The sequence below is a fragment of the Emys orbicularis genome, chromosome 8 (genome assembly GCF_028017835.1).
Source record: "Emys orbicularis isolate rEmyOrb1 chromosome 8, rEmyOrb1.hap1, whole genome shotgun sequence".
NCBI classification, from domain to species: Eukaryota; Metazoa; Chordata; order Testudines; family Emydidae; genus Emys; species Emys orbicularis.
The window spans coordinates 112,428,017-112,440,659 of NC_088690.1; positions in this window are offsets into that span (position 1 = coordinate 112,428,017).

Genomic DNA, 12,643 nt, shown 5'->3' on the forward strand with positions numbered 1-12,643 from the left:
ATTTCCCCTGTTAGCCGGTTTTATCTGCACTCTGCAGAGGGTATTTTTTAAAAGTGAACCAAGTTGGATTGTTTCCGTCTGAGCGTCCTGAGCACTTGGCTCCTCTGACCCCAGTCAGAGCATGATTTCCTTCCGGCGGGTTCACCTTGTGGGCAGCGGCCGGCTCTCTCTTTGGCTCTCTCTGATAGATGCATTAGAGCAGGGCAGGACATTCTTTTCCCAGCCCATGAGCATTTGAGATTTAGAAATGTTTTCCCATCCTGAACTGGGACAAAAACCTCTCACCTTTTCACAAACTGATCATCTGGAGGGGGAAAATGTAGAGCGACGTCCATCGAAAAGTGTCGTTTTGATCATTTCTGAACATTTTGAATTCGACTTTTTTTTCCCACTATAACTAAACTGTAACTGACATTTCGAAACAAAGTTCTTTTGAAGCAGACAACAAAAGGTTTCATTTCAAAAATGTCACATGTCAAAACTGCTTTTAAAAATGTTTTTTTGAAGTAGGTGATTTGTCAAAGGTGACCAGCAGTTTGGGTTTTGACAAGTCAACATTCTTCAATGGGAAAAAGAAGTGTCGCTAGAAAATTCCTGACCAGCCCTCCCCATGACTAGTGCTTGGTGTCACTAGCTCACCTGTCAGTCACTCAGGGTCTGTCTACACTGCAATTCAATACCCACGGCTGGCCAGTGCCAGCTGACTCAGGCTCCTGGAGCTTGGCTAAGGAGCTGTCTAAGGGCGGTGCAGATGTTCGGGCCCAGGCAGGAGCCTGGGCTTTAGGATGCAGCAAAGTGAGATGGTCTGAGAGCCGTAGCCCAAACGTCTACACCGCAATCAACCAGCCCGGGGAGCCCAAGTCAGCTGGCCCGGGCCAGCCACAGGTTTTTAACTGCAGTGTAGACACACCCTGAATCACCCAGTGCTGGAGTGCAGCTGGATTGGAAGGTGCTGCTGATTAAAGAAGATCTCCTTCCCAAGCCATGGTGCTTGTTGCCACTGGAGTCCCTAATGAACTAATCCATTGTAGGGTGTGATCTGGGAGGGGGTCTCCCTTTCCTCCTCCCAACTTCGTCTCTCCCAGTACAGAGATGTGGCAAGACACCGGGAGCGGCACCGGCTACAAACTGCAGACCGGGCGCTTGTCTCCTAGGCCACTACAGGAGTTCCTTGTGCTGCTCTGAGGCAGAGCCACGGGGATCTCCTGGTAAAGGCAGAAGCTGTTGCCCGGGGCTATGGGGACTGGGGAGAGGCATTTGGTCTTGAAGGGAGAATGTGCGTGATACGACACCACCACATGGTGTCCAGTTCTCTCCGACTGATACAAATATCAGACTTTAAAGGGGATCCGATGCTGCCCTTGAGCTATATTTCTCCCCAAAACTACACACTACAATCATTTTACCCACCACTGAAGTGCAGCAACCTCTGGGTGCAACCCAGCAATTGTTTTAACGGTACACAATAACAGTATAGGGTAGGAAGTGAAGATTAGCCCGTTGGTTATTCTGCCAACACTGATCTCCATTTTACCACTCCGCTCTCTTGGCAGACTGTACTCCTCTCACCAGGGCCGGCTCCAGGCACCAGGCAACCAAGCTGGTGCTTGGGGCGGCACCTGGAGGGGGGCGGCGCGACGCGTCGCTCGGGCCGCCGGGGAGAGCGGGGCCACAGCCGGGCTCGCCGCCCTCCCCCCGGCGCTCTGGCCGCCCTCCCCCCCCGCCCTCCCCCCGGCTCGCCGCCCTGCGCTCTGGCCGCCGGGGGGGGGAGAGACGAGCCCCAGCCGGGGCTCGCCGCCCTCTCGCCGCCCTGCCCCCTGCGCTCTGGCCGCCGGGGGGAGAGCCGAGCCCCAGCCAGGGCTCGCCGCCCTCTCGCCGCCCTGCCCCCGGCGCTCTGGCCGCCGGGGGGGGAGAGCCGAGCCCCCGCCGGGGCTCGCCGCCCTCCTCCCAGGGCTCCGGCCGCCCTCCCCTCCGGCGCCCTCCCCCCGGCCGCCGGGGGGAGAGCCGCCACCCTCGCCCCGGGGCTCCGGCCGCCCTCCCCCCGGCGGGAGAGCGGAGCCCCCGCCGGGGCTCGCCGCCCTCCTCCCAGGGCTCCGGCCGCCCTCCCCTCCGGCGCCCTCCCCCCGGCCGGGAGAGCGGAGCCCCCGCCGGGGCTCGCCGCCCTCCCCCCCCCGCTGAGGGGGGGGGGGGGCGGCGGAGGCTTTTTTGCCTGGGGCGGCAAAAAAGCCAGAGCCAGCCCTGCCTCTCACAATTCATGTCCTGTTGTACATTTATTTAAGAAAATGCTAAAAAATCTAAGATCTGTGCACACAAAAAGCATGTGGGCTTCAGACAAAAGCTTATCTCAGAATCTTTACCGCTCTAACCCTTATCTTTCCCACACCAAGTCCCTCAGTTCCAACTCTCACATACACTCCTCTCGTTGGCCTTAATCTGATTTGTATTCAGTGGGACTTCTTGCATACTCACCGTGAGCATGGGCTACAGAATCCAGCCTTACATTGCAAGCTCCTCAGGGCAGGGACTTGCCTGTTTAATTGTCTGTCATGCACTGTGCACACTTGGAAATAACAACTACTTGCACGTGGGCAGAAAATAATTGTCGTGGTCAAAATTTGCACATGACACTGTCGGATGGTGAGTTACCACAACCTGTGAGGACATTGGTTTCATATCACCACCGAAAGACCGCACCTCCAGCGGCAGTGACCTGTGACATTGCACTGTGGTGTTGCGTCAGCAGGAATCACCACAATCACTCCCACCCACCAGCTGGGCTCTCATTAGCAGTCTCCCAGCCAAATCCTCCTTAGCTTTAGGCAGGGGCGGCTCCAGGCACCAGCGCAGCCAGCGCGTGCCTGGGGCCGCAAGCCGCGGGGGGCGGTGTGCCGGTTGCCGTGAGGACAGCAGTCAGGCTGCCTGCGGGAGGTCCGCCAGTCCCGCGGCTTCGGCAGCAATTCGGCGGCGGGTACGCTGAAGGCGCGGGACCGGCAGATCACCCGCAGAAACGCCGCCGAATCCGCGTGACCAGCAGACCCGCCGAAGGCCACCTGACTGCCATGCTTGGGGCGGCAAAAAACATAGAACCGCCCCTGGCTTTAGGATCGCAGGCCAACAGTATAGCACCAGGCCATCAGGGTCATTCAGCCGGGAGATGGGGACATAAATTGTTATACCGTTACCAGCATTGCCTAGATTATCTCAAGCATATTTATCTGAAATTTTCCACGAATTTTGCAAAGCTGTCTCTCATTACTCTAATTGTTCTTGAACGTTCCCTTCTGACTCCAGGCTGTTGGGCTTTGCAGAAAGCATTCTCTCCAAAGAGAGCACATTCCTATTTTTGTCAAAACAGCAAACATTGCCTCTAAATTAAGATCATCTGTTTCAAGCCTCCTACTTTTGATCAGTTGCGTTTTCTCCAGATTAAGAGCTACGCAAGGAATAGATGAGTAGCTGCTCCAAATTAAAAGCCACTTCTTGCTTAGCAATTTCTCTATCTGCAATAATTAATTGATCAGGGAGAATTCACAGCCCAAGGTTTTTGGACTGGTTCCAGGTACTGGAAGACAGGGAGCAGAAAATATTTTGCAATGTATTACTTAGCCCGGTCAACCCTGCAGCCTGAGGCACCCACTGAGACATACAAGACCACTCTGAGAATTCTACCTACTGATAGCGAATCCCAGCCCTGGGTTTCTTTTGCAAGCACGGTTGTAACTGAATGGATACAAGATACACAATGACCATAAGATGCAGCATATATGTTGCACATAGGAAGTTATCCATAGGTGCTCAAATACCTGCAGCTAGTCACATGTTTCTCCAAGCTAGCTGGCATCCTGCTGTGCTCCTTCATCATTTAAGGGCATTTTTAAATCAGCAGGTGCAGATTACTTGCCTACAAGAGTTATAAAAGATCTGGCTCAGGAACTCATTGGACTATTAATGTTGATTTTCAATAAGACTTAGAACACTGGGGAAGTTCCAGAAGATTGGAAGAAAGCTAACGTTGTGCCATATTTAAAAAGGGTAAACGGGACGACCCGGGTAATTATAGGCCTGTCAGTCTGACATTGATTCTGAGCAAGATAACGGAGCAGCTGATGCAGGACTCAATTAATTAAAAATTAAAGGAGGGTAATGTAATTTAATGCCAATCAACATAGGTTTAGGGAAAATAGATCCTGTCAAATGAACTTGATATATATATATGGAGAGAGAGAGAGAGAGAGATTACAAGTTTAGTTGAAAAAGGTAATAGTGTTAATGTAATACATTTAGATTTCTGTAAAGCGGTCCCAGGATATTGGAGAGACAAGGTGGGTGAGATAATATCTTGTATTGGACCAACTTCTGTCGGTGAGAGAGACACGCTTTTGAGCCACACAGAGCTGATCTGAAGAAGAACTCTGTGTGGCTTGAAGGCCTGTCTCTCCCACCAACAGAAGTTGGTCCAGTAAAAGATATTCCCTCACCTTCCTTGTCTGTAAAAAATGAACATGACACATATTAAATGTATTTAAAACTGGCTGATAGGTCTCAAAATGTAACTGTAAGCCGAGAATCATTAACATGCGGGTGTGTTTCTACTGGGGTCCCGCAGGAATTGGTTCTTGGCCCTATGCTAACATGGCTAGAAGAAAACATAAAATCATCACTAATAAAGTTTGCAAATTAAACAAAAATTGGAAGAATGGTAAATAATGCAGAAGACAGCTCACTGGATCACTTGGTAAACTGGCAAGCAAACAATATGTGTGGCTAAATGTATACATTGGGGAGCAGCGAATGTTGGCCATACGTACAGGATGGCGGACTCCATCCTGGGAAGCAACGACTCTGAAAGAGAGTTTGGGGTCGTGGTGGATAATCAGCTGAACATGAGCTCCCAGTGTGACTGTGGCCAAAAGGCCATCCTGGGATGCATAAAAACAGGGGGATCTCCATAGAAGTGGAGCGGTTATTTTACCTCTACATTTGGCACTGGTGCAACTGCTGCTGGAATCCCGTGTCCACTTCTAGCACCCACAATTCCAGAAGGATGGTGGTCAATTGGACAGGGTTCAGAGAAGAGCCACGAGAAAGATTAAAGGATTAGAAAACCTGCCTTATGGCAAATGACTCAAAGAGCTCAATCCATTTAGCTTAACAAAGAGAAGGTTAAGGGGTGAATTGATTCCAGTCTATAAGTACCTACACTGGGAACAGATTTATTTACTGGGCTCCTCAGTCTAGCAGAGAAAGGCATAACCTGATCCAATGGCTGGAAGCTGGAGCTAGACAAATTCAGACTGGAAATTAGGTGTAGATTTTTAACAGGGAGGGTAATTAACCATCTGAACAATTTACCAAGGGTTGTGGTGGATTCTCCATCACTGATCATTTTTAAATCAAGGGTTTTCCTAAAAGCTCTGCCCTGGGAATTATTGTGGAGCAGGTCACTGGCCCGTGCTACGCAGGAGGTCAGACTAGATGACCTCTGTCCCTTCTGGCCTTGGACTCCATGAATCTATGTAATGGTACAGTTAGGATTCTGATCCAAAGCCCAGTGAACTGAGTGGAAAGACGCCCATTGACTTCACTGGGGTTTATACCCAGACTTCAGTGCACTAACTGGATAGCCCCGACCTGTCAGTGTGGTGAGTCCTACCCTTGTCCCTTGTGGACATTTGCCCGTGTCACAGAAACTCCTCACAGTCTGACACAATGCCACAGCCAAGATCTCCGAGGACCAGGAAGAGTGCAAGGGGCTGCAGGTCAGGGCTGCCGGGGGATCCTAGGAGTTGGAAGAGCGGGAGGATTGCAGTGAATTGGCAGAGCTTGCACACGGCCCCCTCTACCAAACACCATCTGCCTCCCCCATCATACATACTGAGCTCTTATATACATTGAAAACACAACCCGTTGTCAGCTGGGCTTCACGAGATGTTCCCAGGAATCCCCATGTGAAACCAGCCGGCCCAGGTATCCATCCTCCTTGTGCACCCCCCCCCCACACACACACACACAGTCCCCCGTCTCATTAACAAGCCGAGGATGCATTTTCCACAACGGTGGTTCTCATTTATACGCCTTTTGTAAGGTGCCATCAGGGCAGGATAATTCATCAGTGTCCCGTAAACAGCTTGGCGTCGGTTAATGAGGGCATTGGTCTCACGACCGCGCACCCCAGGATGGGGGAGCTGAACGTGCCCTTTCCAATGGGTTATTTTCGGCAGCGTCTCTCCAGTTTCTCACAGGCTTTTGGGAAGTCACCTGAAGAAATGGGCTCCTGCTTTCCTCCGTGAAATCCAGCCCTCCTCAGTGCGGGGGGGGGGGGGGTTGTCTGTGTGGGGGGGGGGGGTTGTCTGTGTGTCTGTCCACAGGTGTGTGTCCAGGGCTTTCCACCTGGGCGTGTCCGTCCTTGTGGCTGTCTCTCCTGGATTAACCCCATAGCCCTCAGAGCAGCTCAGCTCTGACAGGGCTCAGCACAGCCTTTCCTTAATGCTCCCCGCGAACGCAACTGCCCTTCCAGCCCCCTCCAAGCCACGGCTGGCACACGCGGATCTGGGACTTGGGGGGATCATAGCAGCCTCTGGTTTATGAGGAGCAATGTGGGAGATCTTCTATGACTGGGGAAAGAGGGGTTGGGGCTGATCTTTGAGCTGGCCAGAACCAGGCCTCCCCAGGTAGCAGACCTCAGCCCAGACTGTGTGAGGTTGTCTCAGGCCAGTTGGCCCTGATTCTCCTCTAGCTGGCACTGGCCTGAAGGAGGGCTGATGCTATTGGAGATGAGAGAGATCAGACTCAGGATTCCACCGGGTTGTATGGCTTATTAGAAACTCGTGAGCCATGACCCTGCACCGCGCCCAGCCAGCCGCTGCCCTGCCCTGCAGACCCCATCCCAGGAAGGCCAACTGGAGACGGGATTCCAGCGTCCGGTTCACCTGCTTGGTAGTAAAAAGCAGCACCGGCGCCCCAGCTCCAGCCACCCCCCGTAGCTAGTGAGCTGGGAACCCTGCCTCCTGTTCCCGCCCAAGATAGCAGCCATCCGTACAGAGTTACCCAGCAACATATCGCACCATTGCCGGGCGAGGTCCCCATAGGCTTGTAAGCCGCCCCCCCAGGCTCAGGCAACAAGCACCGTAGGGTGACGCTGGGCTCGAGTGGATGAGGAAGGGAAGGAAAAGGGCATCTGCAACTCACTGTCCTCATAAAGCCAGCTTGTGCCAGGCCGTGAAGAGAGGCTCTCGGGAAGGTTCCCATGTCTAGCTGGATACGACGGGATTTGAATGGGCTCCAGGTGTGGATACTGGCCGGGCCTTGGGTTAGCAGCAGTCGATAATATGATCCAAACTCACCAGCTGTCTACTCAAGCTACAGCCCCAGCACCCTCTGCGCTGTTCTTGTGGCCACATTCACCTGGTTTGCTAGCCCAGCTTGGCTGGCCAGAGTGAGCTGTGTTGGAATTCCAGATCAGTTCCAGGCTAGCCAATGACTTGCAAGCGTTGATTTGCCCCACCCATGCCAGCCCAGCCTGTTAGGACCTTCTTTAACCCCCGATTAAACATGGCTCCTAAACACAGTAAAAACTCCAGAGCAGACAGGACCTCAGAACTTGTAGAAAGTCCTCTCACCTGAAAAGGGACATCTAATTCCTCTAGGGACTGGCCAGTCAGACTCAGGGAAAGATATAACAGACAAACAAGGGGGCAGGGATTGAAAAGATTGGACTCCTTGGAGTAGGGAGGAAATGAACACATACCCAAGGAACTGACAGTAATGAGCGGATGCTCCTCTGAAGCCCTTCTCCTAGCACAAGAACAACCAGAAAAACAGCACACTTAAAACTGATGGAAGGAAATATTTTGCACAACACAAAATTAGCCTGTGGAACTCCTTGCCACAAGATCACAGGAGCTTAGCAGCAGTCAATGAAGGATTAGATATTTATCAGGAAAATGAGAATGTCCATGATTACTTTAAACAGAAGTAAAGAATTAGGGCTATAAATCCTTCTGCTTCAAGGCAAAAGTCGACCACGTGCTGCCTGGGAACTTCCCGGATGGACAAGTTGGTCCATCCGTGCCTATGATGGGGATTCTTGTGCCTCTCTCTGAGTCAGATGGCCCCCTGGTCGGAGGAGGTGTGCGTGCGCTCCTGCCTAGAATGAGGTTATAGGATGTCACAAACTGGAATGCAGCAGAACGTTGCAAGTTTACACTCTTCCTCTTCCCTTTTTAATTACAGCAACGAAAGTGCAAACATCAGTGCTAGAACCCCAAGGTCATCTTGATGAGACTCACGCTCATTCCAGCCTGACAGCAGTAAAGTCTGGGTTTAGGGCTATATCATTTGACTCAGGACTGACTCAAATGGAAAAGAGATTTGAAAACAGCTGCTGCCTGCAAGCATCATCAACCACCGCACAATGCTTCATTGCTGTTGACATGCTAACAGCAAAGCTCTCCAGGGGCTGTGAATGCTTAGCGTGTCCGTCAGCCCATTTCCCTGGGGCAGCATGCCACTGTCAGTTATCAAGTAACCAGCAGATCAGTTTAGTCTGAAGTGAGGATCTGCGGACACCACCACCTTCGAAACTACTCAGAAGATGCTCATTCCTAACATGAACATGGCCAAGGCGTTCTGATCCTCGATGGACGCCGGAGTCCTGCGTGGAGCACCGAGAGGCAGAGCAGCAACATGGGTTGTGGAAACAAACCTCTAACATCCTGTCTCCACACTGAGGACAGTTCAGGAAAATTCAACACTGTGGCAACATTGGGAGCCATAGCATCGGGGCTTTCAGCTGCCAACGCTGTGGTTTAGCTAATCTTGCCGGGAACAAGTCTGGTCAACACAGCTTAAAGGGAGTGTGATCAGCTGAAAAACAGCCATCACTAGGTCTCCCTGCATTGCAAACAGCAGTGGAGCTGAAGCAGGGCTAGGGAAGATGGAGCCTTATCATCCTTCGTCTCTGCAGGGTGTTGTCCCAGCCCCATATTTCACATTCGGAGCTGTTAGGGGACTGGGGGTGACTTGTGCCAGCAGTGACTGCATGGTTTCCAAAGAAAAGACGGCTTCTCCGGACCGTGTGTCGGGAGGGTTCCTGGACAGGACTTCGCTCTGTCTACAAGCTGCACAGTGTGTCTAGCATTTCGCACTGGCCACGGGACACTCTTCCACTGGAAAATGCAGCATTGCATTGTTGAATTCCAAATGATTTGCAGGAGTGCATCGATTTCATTGAAATCTGACGACAAATTTTCAAAGCGTTTTGACGGAGCGCTTCGACCTTAGCAAACGAAGCATCTCCGTCCAGCCCGTGGCTGCTGGCCTGACCTTTCGGCCCAGGAGAGAGGGGCACTGCACCCAGAGTCCAGCTCAAGCCCTTTTCTCAGGGTGTCAGCTTTATTTCTTCCCCACAGAGCTAGTACAGCACATCAGTCGTCCCTTCCCCCACCGCACAGGGTTTTCTGCAAGGGCCTATCGGTTTCCTACATGTTTCCACTTTACAGGCCACTTCTCTGTGAGCCTGCCTGCTTCCTGTAGCTCGTCCTTTTACCCACGGGCTTCCTGCCACAGCCTCTCCATTCCCAGCAGCTCTTTTCCCAACAGGGCAACATGCTGGCTTTTCTGGTCCCCTGCTCCCTAGCTGATGGGTCCCTGCTGGGAGGTAGCTGATCTGTCACAGGCGAGGCTGGGCCCAGCTCCCCTTAAATTTCTAAATGAAATTTTGTGGGTAGGGTGACCAGATGTCCCAATTTTATAGGGACAGTCCTGATTTTTGGGTCTTTTTCTTATATAGGCTCCTATTACCCCCCCACCCCCGTCCCGATTTTTCACACTTGCTGTCTGGTCACCCTATTTGTGGGAAATGTCAAATGTGTGATGGCCTGTTCCAATCTGGGATGAAAGGACATTTTGCAATGTCGACATCTCCCGTGGAATGGAGAGTCTGCCCTTCGACAGTTCTAATTCACAGCTCATGCCCAGCCCAAGGTCGCTCTCTCTGCCTCACCAGCTCCCTGCATGCAAAACCCTACTAGTGGATGTGGCAGAGATGGGTCCCAGGGGCCTAGAGCTGGCCGAATGGTGCTCGGCCCAGCCTCCACCTGGCCTTCGACAGAGGGGGCATACCAGGGGTGGGCAGGAAGGCGGAGGATGTGTGGTCGGAGTGCTCTGGGCTGCAGCTGTTCACCGATGGGAGTCCACTGCAGCCCAAGCATGGGTTAGAGCAGCCCTGAGGCCTCTCTAACATGCTGAGGGCCAGGCAGGCACCTGCCTACTCAGTGACGAGGGGGAGCACATCGCTTAAAGCCACACACCCCTCTGGTTCCTGAGCTGAGCCGAGGAGCTGAGAACTGGCACAGTTCTATGGGTGTCCCATGGGCTCTTTCACTTTGCAGGTCAGACTTTGTGATGTGATCTGTACAAAGACTCTGGCCAGTATATTCATGTTTCCTATATACTGCAGGCCAGGCACCAGCATGTCTTAACACCCCCTGGCTTTATTTCAATGTGCTAAACCCCAGCATGGGGGGCTTTGCAGGTGACACTTTTGTGTGAGATTAAGAGTCTATTTCTCCAGGAAACCTGAGTCAAGCTGCCAGGCCTGGTGAAAAGGCAGAGGAAGGATCAGGCAAAGGGGCTGCATTTGAGGATTACGCACTAATCACCCTAACACTTTGCTGGCACATCACACACACCTTTCTCCCCTGCACTGCCAACCCTAATGCCCCCTCCCGCATGGGTTCAGCACCACAGCCGCGCCCCGCCCTCTCCCGCTTGTACCCTAGGAGGAATTGCTTCAGCTCTCCGCAGTAGTAGGCTATTATCCTTCAGCCAGCCCAGAGGAGAGGTGACCCCGGGGAGAGCTGGCCGAGAGCCGCAGCTCAGCAGGGTACAGGGCGACAGGGGTCTCCGGGAGCTCTGGGCTTTGGCCCTAGCAGACCCAGCCCTCTTGCCCCGAGAGGGACCCCGCCGCCCAGCGCTTGGAGATCGGCCGGCGAAGGGCGCTGCTGCCACTGGCGGAGGCTCCGCGATCCAGGCGCTCCGGCCGGCCCCTCTCCCCCATCACGTGGGCGGGGAAGGCGCCCGGCTCTCTGTGGCTCCCGGCAGAGCTGCGCTTAGTTCAAACCCGCCGCGGAGCAGCGAGCCCGGCGAGCTCCGCGCCCCGCTCCCCCGCACGCCGGCCAGCAGCGCCCCGGGTCCGCGGGCAGCCAGGTAGGGGGTCCGCGGGGCGATCCGCGGTGCAGCGGGGGCGGGGCTCGGTCCCGTTCGCCCCCCGAGCCCATCCCCGGAGGATCGGGGCCGCAGCGGGCAGGGGTCGGCCAAAGCCCCCGGCTCGGGGCGGGGGGAGAGCCCGGAGCCCGCCGCCGGGGAGGGAAGGGGGGACCCTGCACTCGCTCTGTCCCCTCGCCTGGAGAATCAACCCACCAGCTTGGCAGCCGCAACCCAACTTCTGACATCCCAGAGACGGGTACTGGGGCCTGGACCCCGCCGCGGGGCAGGCGGGACAGTGGCCTCACCCCCCTGCCCCCCGGCACACGCCCCAAAGGGAGCGCCCCGAACTGTCCCTGGGAGGTTGCCATGGCGGTGGCATCAGTCCTGACTCTAGTTTAGGGAGGGCTGAGATTTGCCCAGCAAGATTAACCCCCTCTTCGACCTGAGTCTCTCCACGGGTCGCAGCAGCATTTCCCACCACAAACCGATCCTGCCCCGGGCAGAGGCGCCCTCGAAACAGTCGGCTGGAACGGACGCTTGGCCGTGTTTTCAGCCCACGTCTTTGGGGTCCCCTGGCCACCTGCTGAGCCCCTCCCCCCAGCTGAGACCCTCCTCCCCTAGAGCATTCTGCCAAGGCCAGGTTGCCCACAACAACCCTCTGGTGAAAGACACGTCGTGCCCACACCTTCTGCTAACCTCCGGCAGCCACTGCCAGGGGTCCCTGGGGGAAGGGAGCCGCTCCAAGCCAGCAGCCACTTCTGCTCCCCACGAAATACACACAGGAACGGGGCAGCGTTTTGTTGCTGCTTTGCTTTGCCGTGTTGTGATTGTCTGAGCACCCCGCCCTGCACTAGCCCTGGCTCCCTGCAGTGCCTCTGGGGGCCATGGGTGTGGCCCTGCCTTGGGGGCACAGAGCTTGCTGGGGGGGGGGAGAGAGAGAGAGACTTGTGAGGGGGTGTATTGCAGCTGTGCAGGTACTGGGGGATGGGGAGGAGATTCCAGTGTGTCCCAGATCATCCCCCCCAGCTCCCTCCTCAACCTCACTTGCCCCACCCTCATTTCCCCCAGCTCACCAGGCAGCAACTGCACAGAGCACAGGTGGGGTGAGTGCCCCTGCAGAAGGGACATGGAGGGGAGTGAGCAGCGGGGAGCTGGGTTGTGGCGGGGCCGAGGGCTGCACAGTGTCCCATGGGCGGGTGCAGGAAAGTTGCACTGAGTAGTGATGGGGAGACACGGGCCAGCAGGGGAAGGGAGGGGAGCTGTCCCCTGACAAAGCCCCTCTGGGGGATTTCTGCCAGAAGGTCACTCTTTGGGGCAGTTGAGAGTGTGTGAAGCAGGGCTCAGAATGGAGGTGACCGTGACATTGACCAGCAGCTGGAGAAAGCGGTTTCCACCCCAGCCGCATGAGATTTTGGTTTTGCTGACATCCTCTCTC